This window comes from Echinops telfairi, unplaced genomic scaffold, assembly GCF_000313985.2.
Source record: "Echinops telfairi isolate 266 unplaced genomic scaffold, ASM31398v2 ScPeMD7_7424;HRSCAF=8462, whole genome shotgun sequence".
NCBI classification, from domain to species: domain Eukaryota; kingdom Metazoa; phylum Chordata; class Mammalia; order Afrosoricida; family Tenrecidae; genus Echinops; species Echinops telfairi.
In genome coordinates, this window is record NW_022111324.1 from 27,396,595 (window position 1) to 27,410,209 (window position 13,615).

General features: G+C 41.7%; 1 pseudogene; it reads right to left on the reverse strand.

The window, feature by feature from the left end:
• Nucleotides 1–8,308: 8,308 nt before the first annotated feature.
• Nucleotides 8,309–9,093, reverse strand: LOC101657524 (annotated as a pseudogene).
• Nucleotides 9,094–13,615: the final 4,522 nt, after the last annotated feature.

A 13,615-nucleotide genomic window follows, 5' to 3' on the forward strand; every position in this document is an offset into this window, starting at 1 on the left:
GGGAGATGTCGGACAAGGCAACATATGACAAAATAAAAATTTATAAATTATCAAGGGCTCGTGAGGGAGGCGGGAGTGGGGAGGAGGGGAAAAAATGAGGACCTGATGCCTGGGGTTTAAGTGGAAAGCAAATGTTTTGAGAATGATGAGGGCAATGAATGTACAAATGCGCTTTACACAATTGATGTATGTTTGGATTTTGATAAGAGTTGTATGAGCCCCTAATAAAACGATTAAAAAATATATGTTTTGGGGTTCTATTTTATGTCATAGAAATGTGAACCCCTTATTTAGCATTTTCTCATTTGAGTGAGTGACAGCACAGGCACTATCATATTTCTTTGTACTTTCCTCAAGTCCCTTGTACTATGCTATAATATAGAGGGTGTTGATGTTAGCTACCATTGAACAACCCCACATACAACTGGACTGGATCATTGTGACCCATAGGGTTGTCTTTGGCTGATTTCATAAGTAAAAGATCGCCAGGCCTCTTGTTCTACTCTGCTTTTGTCCGAGAGCTCAGCTGACACCTGGTCACCATTGCAGCAGCATGACTGCCTCCGTGGACAGACTATACGTGAGGTGCCCTGACCACGAATGGAACCTGTGTCTCTTCTGAAAGGGAAGAATTCGACCGCAGAACTAGCATTGTTTCTAATATTGAGGTAGGAGCTCTGTAATGATTGGTTGGTTGTACACGTGGTAGGTTACTTCAGTTATCTAATTTAATCTTCAAGAAAAAACCACTACCATAAGCACTGTGGTTATCAGCATTTTACAGATAAGGGAAACAAAGTCAAGAAGTGAAGGAATTTACTGAAGGTCACTTGTGACCTACGTTTATCTGACGCTAGAGTTTATGCTCTTAACCATGATATTGTTTCTTGGATGATAAATTTGGCTCTTGTTTAATTATATGACTAGTATAGGTTTTATCATGGAGAAGTTTTTAGATTCTACATAACCAAAAGGAAAAGACGTAAGCAGTCACTCAGATCTCAACATGAGTAACTTTAGATAATCAAAATTATTAGTTTAGTGTCAATTCCTAAAGATTTTTATGCAATTACAATTTATAATGCAATCACAATTTATAATGACAAATTTATAATTATAGAAACGAGATCATGCTCTATATCATCTGTAATCTGTGTCATACATTTTCATTTGAAATATTTCCATGTAAATTACTAACCACGTCTAGGTCAATGGTATTTCATTGTATAAATATAGCTTAATTAACATACCTAACATCAGCATCTGCATGCCTGCTTCCCTGACCTTCAGCCACACCAGACATGTTCACATGTTTTTACTATTAGCATTTTCTTTTTCATATATGTCCATTTGGAAGTCAAACTAGGTATCACATTTTATTGTTTCATTTTAAACTTCTTACTGAGGAAGGAAAAGTAAGTGCCTACAACGTGCTTTCTGGCTGTATGTGTTTCTTTGTGAATTACTTGTTCTTACACTTTCTATTGACTTCTTATTCTTATTGATTTAGAAGCACTTTATTTATATTAAAGGCATTTACCTTTTTTACTGTAGCACACATTGCAAAGTAAATACAGTTCTTATTAAGATGTATTATCTTGAGATTTTTATTGAATATTTCCTGACAAATTATAAAGTCAATTCCATTTGTCTCTGGCACCCTCCAATTTTCCCTTACCATTCTTCTTCTCTTTGTGCAGTTTCTAGGGAATGCTTGGCCTGACCCACAGCACTTGTTACAGATTGTTCCATGCTGGGTTTATATCGAAGGTAGACTAAATGTTGAAAATGGTCTCATGCAAGGTAGAATAAATTAATGAAGGAAAGATGAACTACCTAGATGTGATATAATGTGTGATTTATTTTTCAGAGGCACCAGCTTTCATGTAAGAAAGACTGGACTCCTGTTCTAATTACTGCCTTCCCTTCTGCCCATGGAAAATAATTTAAATTGCCCTGGTGGGGGGAGGGTGGGTAATGGGTTCCATGTTGGTTTGCTAATCTCAAGATCAGTGGTCTAAAACCACTACCTGCTGCATGGGAGAAAGATGAGGCTTTCTATTCCTGTAAAGACTTACCACATCAGAAACCCAAAGATCCAGTTCTACTCTATGGGGTAGGGTCCCTATGAGTCAGAGTGGCCTCAATGGCATTGAGTTGTGGAATATCCCTTAGTAATTAACACATATTGTTACAGCTAAATACATGCTCCGCGTTGTCTACATAAAGCTAGCATGACAAGAGTTAATCAATGAAGAGGTGTATTGTTAACTGTTCTATCGATCTTTGATTTGCTCTTTTGATTCATATGCTTACTATCGTATTTTGCTTTGCGACCAGCATAGCTGACTCCTCAGGGGCCAGGGCACTAGTACCAAATTTGAAAGGAAAAGCTGTATTTTAATAGTATGTTTGAAAATCAACAATAATAATAATAATTTTTCATAAATACAAGCCATTGAAAGTTCAGCCTAATATAACCTCTCGAAAGGAATATGCAGTAGATAGAATTCAATTTCTGTTTGTTGGTGATTCTTGGAAAATCCAGGAATGTGTGGAATTTTTACCACAAGTGGGAAAGGTTTTTTTTTTTTAAATCTTCTTAAGTTGGAAAACATGGCTTGGAAGTTCTCAGCATGCTTTTCAAATAGGCATTCTAATCATTGTGGACCCTATCATTGCATAACACCTTACACAGTAAAAGCCCCAGGCATTTGGAAGAAAACAAAACAGAAACAATGAAGACTTAGATCTAAGGAGGATAAACTCTAGAACCAAATCTTCAAATCTTCCGAAGACCAAGCACAGGCATCCAGGCAAAGGGTCTAATCACAGTATTGCCACAATAAGCCAATTCTACCAGTGCTTCAGAAGGCAGGACTCTGAACTAGGTTGTTTTCTGGACGCTGTGAGCTTAGTACAAGTGCACAAAGGGAAGAGTGCCACCTGCTGGACCACCAGTGATACTCCAGGTGGGGCCAGGACTATATGCCAATGAGGGTAACGCAATCATGCATCACTAGACATCCATGACATAGTCTGTTACGTGATTTGGACGTTGCGCGACCACCGCATCGAAGTCTGGGCCTGCTTTTCTTTAAACATCTTGAACAAGCTCCGTGCCTTAACAGTGATGGTCAGTGGGCTGAGAGGGATTCCCTCGGTCCACATCACTGGTTATTTCTTCATACTTGATCCTCTTCGTGAACCTGATCCTTTCACCACTAAGTGATTATTTTTCTTGGTCTTTGAGGATCGTAATGATTTTTTTAGTGCAGCGTGCCTAAGTTGTAAGCAATAGCACTCACTTATTTTCCACTTCCGTGATGTTTAAAACTTTTGTTTCACTTCCAAATTGCTTCTCCTTTGCCTCTGTGTTGTCATCATTAGCACCAAGTATGCTGCATTTGGAAGCCATGATTTACTTCACAGACATATTTGAGAAAGGAAACTAAACAGAGGTAACCCTGCAATACTCAAGTGACATTCAGCATGCATGGCTGGCTGCTACTCCCTGCAAGTTACAGCATGCACTGTGATGCAGTCACCTGTTAGCTAGGAAGTACAGTTTCCTTCTAGGTAAAAGTACTGTACATGAGCCAATAACAGAGGCATTTCTTATGACTATCAATACATATGTTTGATAGGTTATTTGCATTCTGTGCCATTAAATGCCTAGCAGTGCAGTCACTCTACATACAAGAGATCTGAGATACATGTGGTGCATGCAGGAAAGTGTTGCATTTGCAATGTCCTGTTCTCTGGGAGTTCTCTACTTTAATGTTACAGGACCATGATACATATGGAAGTGCAGCAGTGCATGATTATAGTACTAACTCTGGTCCAAAAGCTGCCATCACCATATTGGGCTGCTAACTGCAAGGTCAGCAGTTCAAAACCACGAACCACTTCTTGGGAGAAACATGAGGCTTTCTACTCCTATACAGAATTATAGTCTTAGAAACCCACTGGGGCAGTTCTACCCTGTTCTATGTGGTCCCTGTGAATTGGAACAACTTAATGCCAGTGAGTTTGAATTTGTTTGGGGTTTGTTTTCATTATTTTTCTTCAGTCTAGATTAGTTTAACAGAAAATTTGTCATTATTCATCTATTTCTTCCAAATTCTAACATTCAAGCAGTTTTAGTCCATCTGAAAATTGAATCACTCATTAGGAACAGAGCTTTTTCTGATGAATTTATATAGGAAGGAATTACATTATTTATCGTGTTTATTTATACTTATTGCTCCAACACAAATGCTGACATAATCTATGATGTGGAGGGCTTTTTTAAAAAACATTTTCTCATATAGTTCACTTACTCTTCACTCCAACAACACTGATTCTCCTAATGAAGCACTGAGAGCTGCTCAAAAGTCCTGTGGCAGGACTCTGACATGTGTTTCTCTGGTGCGCTTGACTGGAGACAGAGAAGCAGCATTAGCCCAGCGACATCCAGGGGATTCAGGAACACTGTAACTGGTGACCCAGGTGAAGCAGTGTATCTGGTCACCTACATTGTTTACAATGCTTGTGCATGGTGATAATAAAAAGCAAGGTGACTTGCAGTTGTACTATTTTTCTTCTTTAAAAAAAATAACATTTCATTGGGAGCTAATACAGATATCATACCATTCCATAGTTCAATCACATAAATCAGTATTGTACAATTGCTACCACAATAAGCTTCAAAACATTTTTCCACTTGAATTCCTTGATATCAAGGAGTTCCCCCTACCCCCACCCCACCCTCCCCCTGCATCTCTCTTGCCATCCACACCCACACCCACACCCAGGAAACCTGCTGGTTCTTTCTTTTCTTTTAACTGCTATAACATTTTATTTTTTATTTTAGTTGTTTTTAATTTATTAAAAATGATACATTATATGTAATTGAGTTAGTTAATTGTGCCAGCCTGGCCGATAATCACATGTGGGGCTAATTGAAAGGCAGAGGGATAAATGGGTGGTGAGCCTCACCTTTCGAGTTCTCCAGTCTCTTGCTTTGTGATGGTCGCACCAGGGTGCAGCTGCCTTCGCAGTTCCCTGCTTCAGCTTGCAAGATTGACTTCCTAAAAGACATCCCCAAGGAGAAGCCATATGGATCTATCCGGATGCAGCCCTGGGTGCTAGAGCAGCCGTGTGGAGAACCCTGCTAGTGCTGAGATGCTTGTTCGTTCACTGACTCAGCTTTCCTCCTGCAGTCAGCGTCATTGCCTCTGTTTTGTGAGGTGGAGGACTTTGTGGACTGGTGTTGGGTTAATGGGTTAATGTTGGACTTGTGGGCTTGGGCAGCATTGGGTTGGGATGTTTGGTGGAGGACTTTGTGGACTGGTTTTGGGTTAATGGGTTAATGTTGGACTTGTGGGCTTGGGCAGCATTGGGTTGGGATGTTTTCGTGATGCACACTTTCTTTACATACAACTCTCTTATACATGAGTTGCTGTGGATTTGTTTCTCTAAAGTACCTAGACTAACACAGCAATCTTTTGAGACGTGTTGCTCACTTAAAAATACAGAGACGCCCAACAGAAATTCACACATAGATTCACAAAAAGACACGTACTATAATATTCAGAGCTGTGTTATTAATAACAGTTCCAAACTGGAACTAACCCAATGTCCAATTATCACATGAATAAATAATATGGAATATATTCACACAGAAAATACTTTTGTGGTAAAATAAGTTCCTTTATGTGGTCTTTTACCTGGGTTCTTTGGGAAAATAGTTTGAGATTTTCTAAGCCCTGAGGAATTTCCTTTTTCCGAGTTTTCTTTTCTTTGTTGCTGCTGGTGCTTCACTAGGTTCATTTTACTGTGTCTCGACTCTCTACAGATGCTGCACTCTGTATTCCCTGCACCCAAGGCAGACGCTCCTCCAGCATCCAGCTGCTATCTCATTGCACATTTGCTCTCACAAATGGTGTGGGGAGTGAGGCAGAGATGTTCAGATTTTCATGCTTCGTGTATGGATGGAATGTATCCTCCTCTGCATTGGCATGATTTGTTGTACCTGAATAAAGCTATTTTGCCCACACTGCTTTTAATTACCTGTCTTATTTTGACAATATACCAACTATCGGTTCATAGAGGTTACAACTGATAAGGCCACCCTATCAAATATTTTCCAATTCATTTAATGAGATGATGCTCCTCTGAAAACCTAGCTACAATCTCCATGATGGTACCCTATGAAAGCATTCTGCCCCTGTAGCATTGGCATGAGTTAGAGGACAACTTGATGGGAAATTAACAATGAAATATAGGTATAGAAGAACTTTTGTCATTTCAGCCTTTTTGAAACATATAAATAAGTGACATTGATTAGGCTCATCATGTTGCACAAACATCACCACTATCTCCTTCTAAAGTTGTCATCAGCCTGAGCCCCTTAAGCAACAATGCCTCCCTTTCCTCCTCCCACCTGCCCACTATAAGCTCTAGTTGCTATGCATTTACTTAGTTTATATCTTATGTATAAGTGGAATTACACAATCCTTTTGTAACTGACTTATTTCTCTCAGCTTAATTTTTTTTCAAAGATCATCCATATATCAAAACTCCATTTCTCTTTATAACTAAATACTATTCCACTATACAGTACGTATGTACCACATCCCCCCACCACTTATCTGTTGATAGACATTTGACTGGTTCCCACCTTTTGACACATGTGAATAGTTGCTCAATGAACATTGGTATGCAAGTATCAGTTTACATTCCCACTTCCAAGTTTGTAGGGGTATATACCTGGGAGTATATACCTATGGAGTTGTATTAGTCTAGGTACTTTGGAGAAACAAATCCACAGCAACTCACGTACAAGACAGTTTTATGTAAAGAAAGTGTGCATCACGAAAACATCCCAACCCAATGCTGCCCAAGCCCACAAGTCCAACATTAACCCATTAACCCAACACCAGTCCACAAAGTCCTCCACCTCACAAAACAGAGGCAATGACGCTGACTGCAGGAGGAAAGCTGAGTCAGTAAACGAATAAGCATCTCAGCACTAGCAGGGTTCTCCACACGGCTGCTCCAGCACCCAGGGCTGCATCGGGATAGATCCATGCGGCTTCTCCTTGGGGATGTCTTGTAAGAATCATTCTTGCAAGCTGAAGCAGGGAACTGCTAAGGCAGCTGCATCCTGGTGCGACCATCACAAAGCAAGAGACTGGAGAACTCGAAAGGCGAGGCTTCACCACCCATTTATCCCTCTGCCTTTCAATTAGCCCCACATGTGATTATTGGCCAGCCTGGCACAATTAACTAACTCAGGAGTATAGACCAATTGAAATGTTTCAACAAGATGATGAAGCACTAGAAGCCTTTCTTATCTATGCCAAGACATTTGGAAAACAGTTAACCTGGACAACTGACTGGAAGAGATCCATATTTTACCCATCCCTCAGAAAGGCAACCTAAAAGAAAGCACAACTTAGAGAACAATATCATTGATATTATAAGCAAGGAAATTTTGGCTGAAGATCATTCAACCAGGGTCGCAGTATATTGATAAGGAGCTGCCATAAATTCATGTCAGATTCAGAAGAGAACGTGGAACAAAGGATATCACTGGTGATGTCAAATGGATCTTCGGTGAGAGCAGAGAATCCCAGAAACATGTATGCTTGTGTTTTATTGACTATGCAAAAATATTTGACTGTGTGGATCTTAACAAACTATGAGTGCCCTTGAGAAGAAAGGGAATTCTGGGATCGCTCACTGTGTTCCTGTAGCATTTGTAGATGGATAAACAGGGAGATACAAGGGAATGGGTTAAAATCGGGAAAGGTGTGTATCAGGATTGCATCCTCTCACCATACTTATTCAATCTGTATGCTGCGTAAATAATCAAGAAGCATATGAAGAAGAACATAGCATCAGAATAGGAGGAAGGCTTATGAACCACTTTCAATATGCAGATGACAGAACTTTGTCTGCTGCAAGTGAGGAGCATTTGCTTATGAACATCAAGGATTGCAGCCTTCAGTGTCAATTACAACTCAATGTAAAGAAAACTAAATCCTCACCACTGAAGCACGAGGTAGCATACTAATAACTGGATAAAAGATTGAAGTAATCAAGGATTTCATCTTGCTTTGATCCACAATGCTTATGGAAGCAGCAGTTAAGAGATCAAAGGGTGCATTGCATTGGCTAAATCTGCTGCATAAGACTTTTTTTTTTTTTTTTGAGACAGAGGCCTTTATTGGGGAGTCTAAGTGCAGGGGTAGTGGAGGCTCAGGGGAAGAGTAAGAGCCAGCCCCCACGACGCCGTTTCCAAGGCACTGGAGAAGCCATGAGGTGTGAGCCTGAGCAGTGGAGGTCGCGCCCCTCAGGGTGGGCTGGGCAGGGCGGGCAGAGGGCTCGACCCCAGCACGACTACTGCCTCCCTCCCAGGCCCACCAGCTGGCCGGTCAACTCTGCTTGTCGGACTCGGCGGCTTTCTGCTGGGAGATCTCTGCTGTGAAGGGCTCCTTGTAGCACCGCAGTCACATAGACCAGGGCCACGATGGCAGACAGCAGGAGGCCGGCAGGGCTGGCGTGCATGACAGCCCAGCCTAGGTAGTTGGCAGTGCTGCCCCAGTACATGGGGTTGTCCAGGACACTGAACGGGAACGTGGTCACTGGCTTCCTTGAGCATCCCAAAATAATCACCTAGGATTGTTCCAGTGAAACCCAGTGCAGAGAAGCTGGAGAGCACAAACAGGACGGCCACTCCCGGGAGGGCGAGGCCCACGCGGTAGGCTCCGACATGATCCAGGCTCTCCATCTTGGGCTGGCTCAGCATGGCCTGTGTGAAGTGGTGTGAGCGGACCAGGTTCAGCAGCGGGTTGGCGCCGCCCAGCGCATAGCAGGCCAGGTAGGGTGACCCGAAGGCGTTGCTCAGTCTGTGGGTCTTCTGTTCCCATCTTGTGACCACATTCCAGAAGGGCGGGTTGAAGGCGATGCTAGGACTGCAGCCACCGAGCTGGGATCCAAGGGGTTCACGTAGCCCAGCAGCCAGGCCATAACGTAGAGGTCTGCCTGCCTGAAGTCCACCCCGCCGATGCCTCCGCAGCAGTCGAGCCCGGTCTCCGGGCCGCTCATAGACCCGGCTCCGGCTTCCCTCGGTCGGAGGCCCCCAACCTGCGGCCTCCCGAAGCCGGCCCATGGCGCTGGGCTGCGCGCCCGCCGGGGCACCTCCGACGTCTTTAAGGTGTTGGGAAGCATGGGTGTTTCTTTAAGGACTGAGGTGCCACCTGATCCAAATCATGATATTTTCAGTTACTTCGTATTCATGTGAAAGTTGTATACTGAATAGGGAAGGCTGTAGAAGAAATGATGTATGTGAATTGTGATGCTGGGGAAGCATAGTAAACATATCATGGACTGCTAAAAGGACAAAGAAATCTATCTTGGAAGAAGTACATCCAGAATACTCCTTGGAGGCAAGACTTCATCTTACACACTGAACATGCCAGGAAAAAACAGTCCCTGGAGAAGGATACTATGCTTGGTAAAGTCCCAGGGCATCAAAAGAGAAGAGGACCTTCAACTAGATGGATGGATACAGTGGTTGCAGCCGTGGGCTCAAATATAAGAACAATTGTGAGGCTGGCACAGGGCTGAGAGGTGCTTCATTCTGTTGAACATAGGGCATTATGAGTCAGAACCAATTGGACAGCACCGACCAACAACCATATAGAGATACAATCGCTGAGGCGTATGGGAATTGCATACTTAACTTTTGAGAAAGTGCCAAATGTAGGAATAACACTATTGAAGGAGAAAATGAGAAGAAGAATCTAGGAGCTTAGAACACTATGCTGGTCGATTTCCAAATGAGAACAACAGAATCTTCCCCACGATTTCTCCATGGCAGTTATTGGAAAAGAATATTTCTTTCCCCCAAGAGAGATAAACGGGGAGGCTATGAGCTCTGGGCTCCTGTGTGAGAAAGATGAGGTTTTCTACTCCTGTAAAGAGCCACCATCTTAGAAGCTCACGGGCACAGTTCTACCCTGTCCTGTGAGTCGCTGTGAGTCACAGCTGATTCAACGGTAGTGAGGTGAGGGGACACCTGCCCACTAGAAAGAGAGCCTCATATTGAAACGATGACACCTCATTAGCTGAGCCCTGGCTTGCCCAGTCTCTGAAATAAAAATCCTTCCCATTTTTACACATGAAGCTAGTTTGAAATGGATTTCCATTTTCCTTCTGAACCAAATATTTTTTGACCAATATCAAGCTTTAAAGGTAGCGCTTCTATGCAAGATTGAAATACTCTACATCTATAGTAGATGCCTTCACATAATTGATTACAACAAGTATAAGTACACATTGCTTGCGATGAATGATTTGCAGCCTGTCACAACAAAGGGCAGTTCTCGTAATATACGACAATGACTTTGCTCAGTCCTTTTTTTTTTTTTAATTCCAATAGAATTTCCTAGGCAGTAAATCTTTCTGGGAGCAGAAAGCTTCAACTCACTCAGCAAGAGGATTATTAGTCCTTCTGGCCATCATGACCTAAATATGTGCAAATAGGGTCTCATCTCCTATTATATTCACTGTTCAAAAATCAAGTTAATGGAAACACAGGGAATCCAGGACGGATGATCCCTTCAGGACCAGTGGTGAGAGTGGCGATACCAGGAGGGTGGAGGGAGGGGTGGGTAGAGAGGGGGAACCGATTACAAGGACCTACATATAACCTCCGCCCTGGGGGACGGACAGTGAGAAGTGGGTGAAGGGAGGTGTCGGACAGTGTAAGATATGACAAAGTAATAATAATTTATAAATTATCAAGGGTTCACGGGGGGGAGGGGGAAATGGGGAGGGAGGGAAAAATGAGGAGCTGATAGGAAGGGCTCAAATATAAAGCAAATGTTTTAAGAATGATGATGGCAACAAATGTACAAAGGTGCTTGACACAAATAGATGGATGAACGGATTGTGATAAGAGTTGTACGAGCCCCCAATAAAATGATTTTTTTTAAAAATCAAGTTAATAAAATTTAAAATTCTAGTGCAAGTCCTGCTGCCATTAAATTAGGAAGCATAGCAGTGTTCGGATCACAACTAACTCAGGTTGGCAGAAACTGCAGCCTTAATGACTGTGTTTTACATGGTGCTATTAAAGTTATAGCCATATAAATCGTATCACTTAATTCCATAATGCTGAAAGCATTAACTACTGTGAGAGCTATAATAACTTTAATTTAAAAGAAGTCCAGAGCAGAAATGCTGAGCAGTTTTGAGAACGTTTTTGTGAAAGAGCAGTAGAAGACGAGCTGGAATACACGGATCGTGTTTATCCATGCTTTGTTTTGTTTCTTTCTTTTCTGAGACATTATGATGTTGGAGGCCATGGCTTGACCTCAGTGCCCTCATCCTGTGCCAGAATTAAGGTCAGCACTCAACCAAGGTTTACTGAATGAATGTTCTACCATAGATTTAAATCGTTGTCGCCAGATTTCTATTGTTATTTTTATAGGTCGTGAGACCTGGTCATTGTGAAATCTCAGGTACTCTTCCTTTCAAGCTTCCTCATCTTAGGAAACATCCACTTTGCAGAATGTTAAGGATGATGGTGGAAGCTCAAAATCCAGTCGTAAGGTCCCTGCATGAATTGAGTCTCTGGTGAATGCCCACTGACCATAGTCTAGGAATGTGAACAACCTAACATCAGACAAAGAGCCTTATACAGTGGATTTTAGCAGCTGTAGTTAGGCAGGAAGGTAACACCTGGTTACATTAGATCGCCCTTTTGACCCATTTTGGTTTTTTAAATATTTAAATATTTCCTGCTTTCTTTTCTATTGAGGTTTTTCTCTATTTTATTTGGTCATTATTGCTGGGTCCTTTTTTCTTTTCTTTTTTTTTGCCTTGTATGTTTTTCTGCATAAGAAAGTCACAATGGGTGGATCTTCAAAGACAGCAACAAGATTGTGGTAGTTAGATGATTTTATGTCAACTAGACACTCATGGGCAGGAGTGGAGTCAAACCTGTCAATCAGGTCACAGTCTGATAACGCCTCCTTAGTGTCATAGCCTTTTGGTATAAGAATGAGAGGCAATGGAAACTGCCCTCTTTGCCTCTCTGCCTTGTTGCCTACTGGAACGCCGCCTGTCTCCAGGGCCCCTGTGGGCTGACCTTGAAAGTTGTTGGTACCCTGACAGATTTCCACCAACCTTGAATCCTCGAGACTCTGCACCCACCAGTCTGTGCTCTTTTTGCTTCTCGGTTCACTATTCTGCATCTGAGACACTGGCATGTGGACGCACACGTCTGTAGAAGGACGTATGGACTAGCATTGGACTTACGGACTTGAGTTGAACTGGGCTAGGTGCCTTCTTGATATATAATTACTTCTTGGTATACAGATCTTCCTGATACATAAATGTCACTGAATCTGTTTCTCTAGATGATCAGGCCTACCACAAGGGTTCATAATTACCTGAGGGCTTGGAGGGGAGATGGGGGGAATGGGAGTCAACAGCCTTGAGTACAAGAAGGAATAAATAATTGAGAGTTAATCGTGGTGAGGAATGCACAAACCTTCTTCATACATTGAACTACTGAACTCTACGCTATATTAATTATATCCCAATAAAACTTTAGAAAAAACTATACCAGAAGAATTAAAGTAATTTCCCAAGAGAACATTGTAATCTTGAATATGCTGGATTGACCTTGATACTTGTCCAGTTGACCACCCTATAGACATGACCTGAATTTGTTCTGGGTGCAAGTATCTCTTACTGGATCCATGGCAGAAATTTCTTCCCTGGTTTTCTGGATGTTGTTGGGGGCCTTTTTCTTCTAACACATTATTTTTATTTTTATCTGTATACTATTATGTTTTATCCTTACTACCTCAGCAACATTTTGTGTTTTTTTTATTGTTTTCGATTTGATCTCCCCACTGTGAAGCACAAGAGGAAAGGATGCATAATGGTAATAATAGATACAAGGGGATATAGGGAATATATGGGTGTGGGTGGGGAGATAGGGAGAAAAGATGATTTCGGGGGAGTAAATAATAAAGATGGGAGGGGGGAGGTAGCACTAGATTGGACTGCAATTGCATAACTTATCTTAAAGAGATTATTTAACCATTGGAGGGGAGAATGCTCTAAAAGTGATGTGAGCATGACTGTACAATTGTCCATGACATGATTGAATGATTTAACTATTGAATTATATGATATGTAAATTACTTGTCAATAAAGTTGTTGAAAAAAAAATAGGGTTGATCTCATCCAAGCCCTGCAGGGGTGATTGCCCAAAGCAGAGAGAGGGTTAATAAGTCAATTAACAATCAATAACAATAAATTATACTCACTGTTTGATTAATGTTTTAGATCTGTATATAGTAAAACATAAGCTAGACAAAATTCCTCCCTTCAAGGAGATTGTACTCCAGTGAGGAGAGATGGCAAACATGTTAATGACTAAATAAAATAGCTCCAGTTGCTGATAAATGATGCTATGAAAATTGTGAAATACTATGAATATTGTGGTAGAGAATGATGGGGGTTAGGGAAACACAGCTCAATTAACTAGACGACTCCACACAGGGCTCTAAGGATTTTCATAATGGCTATGCCCTGAGTGACTTAG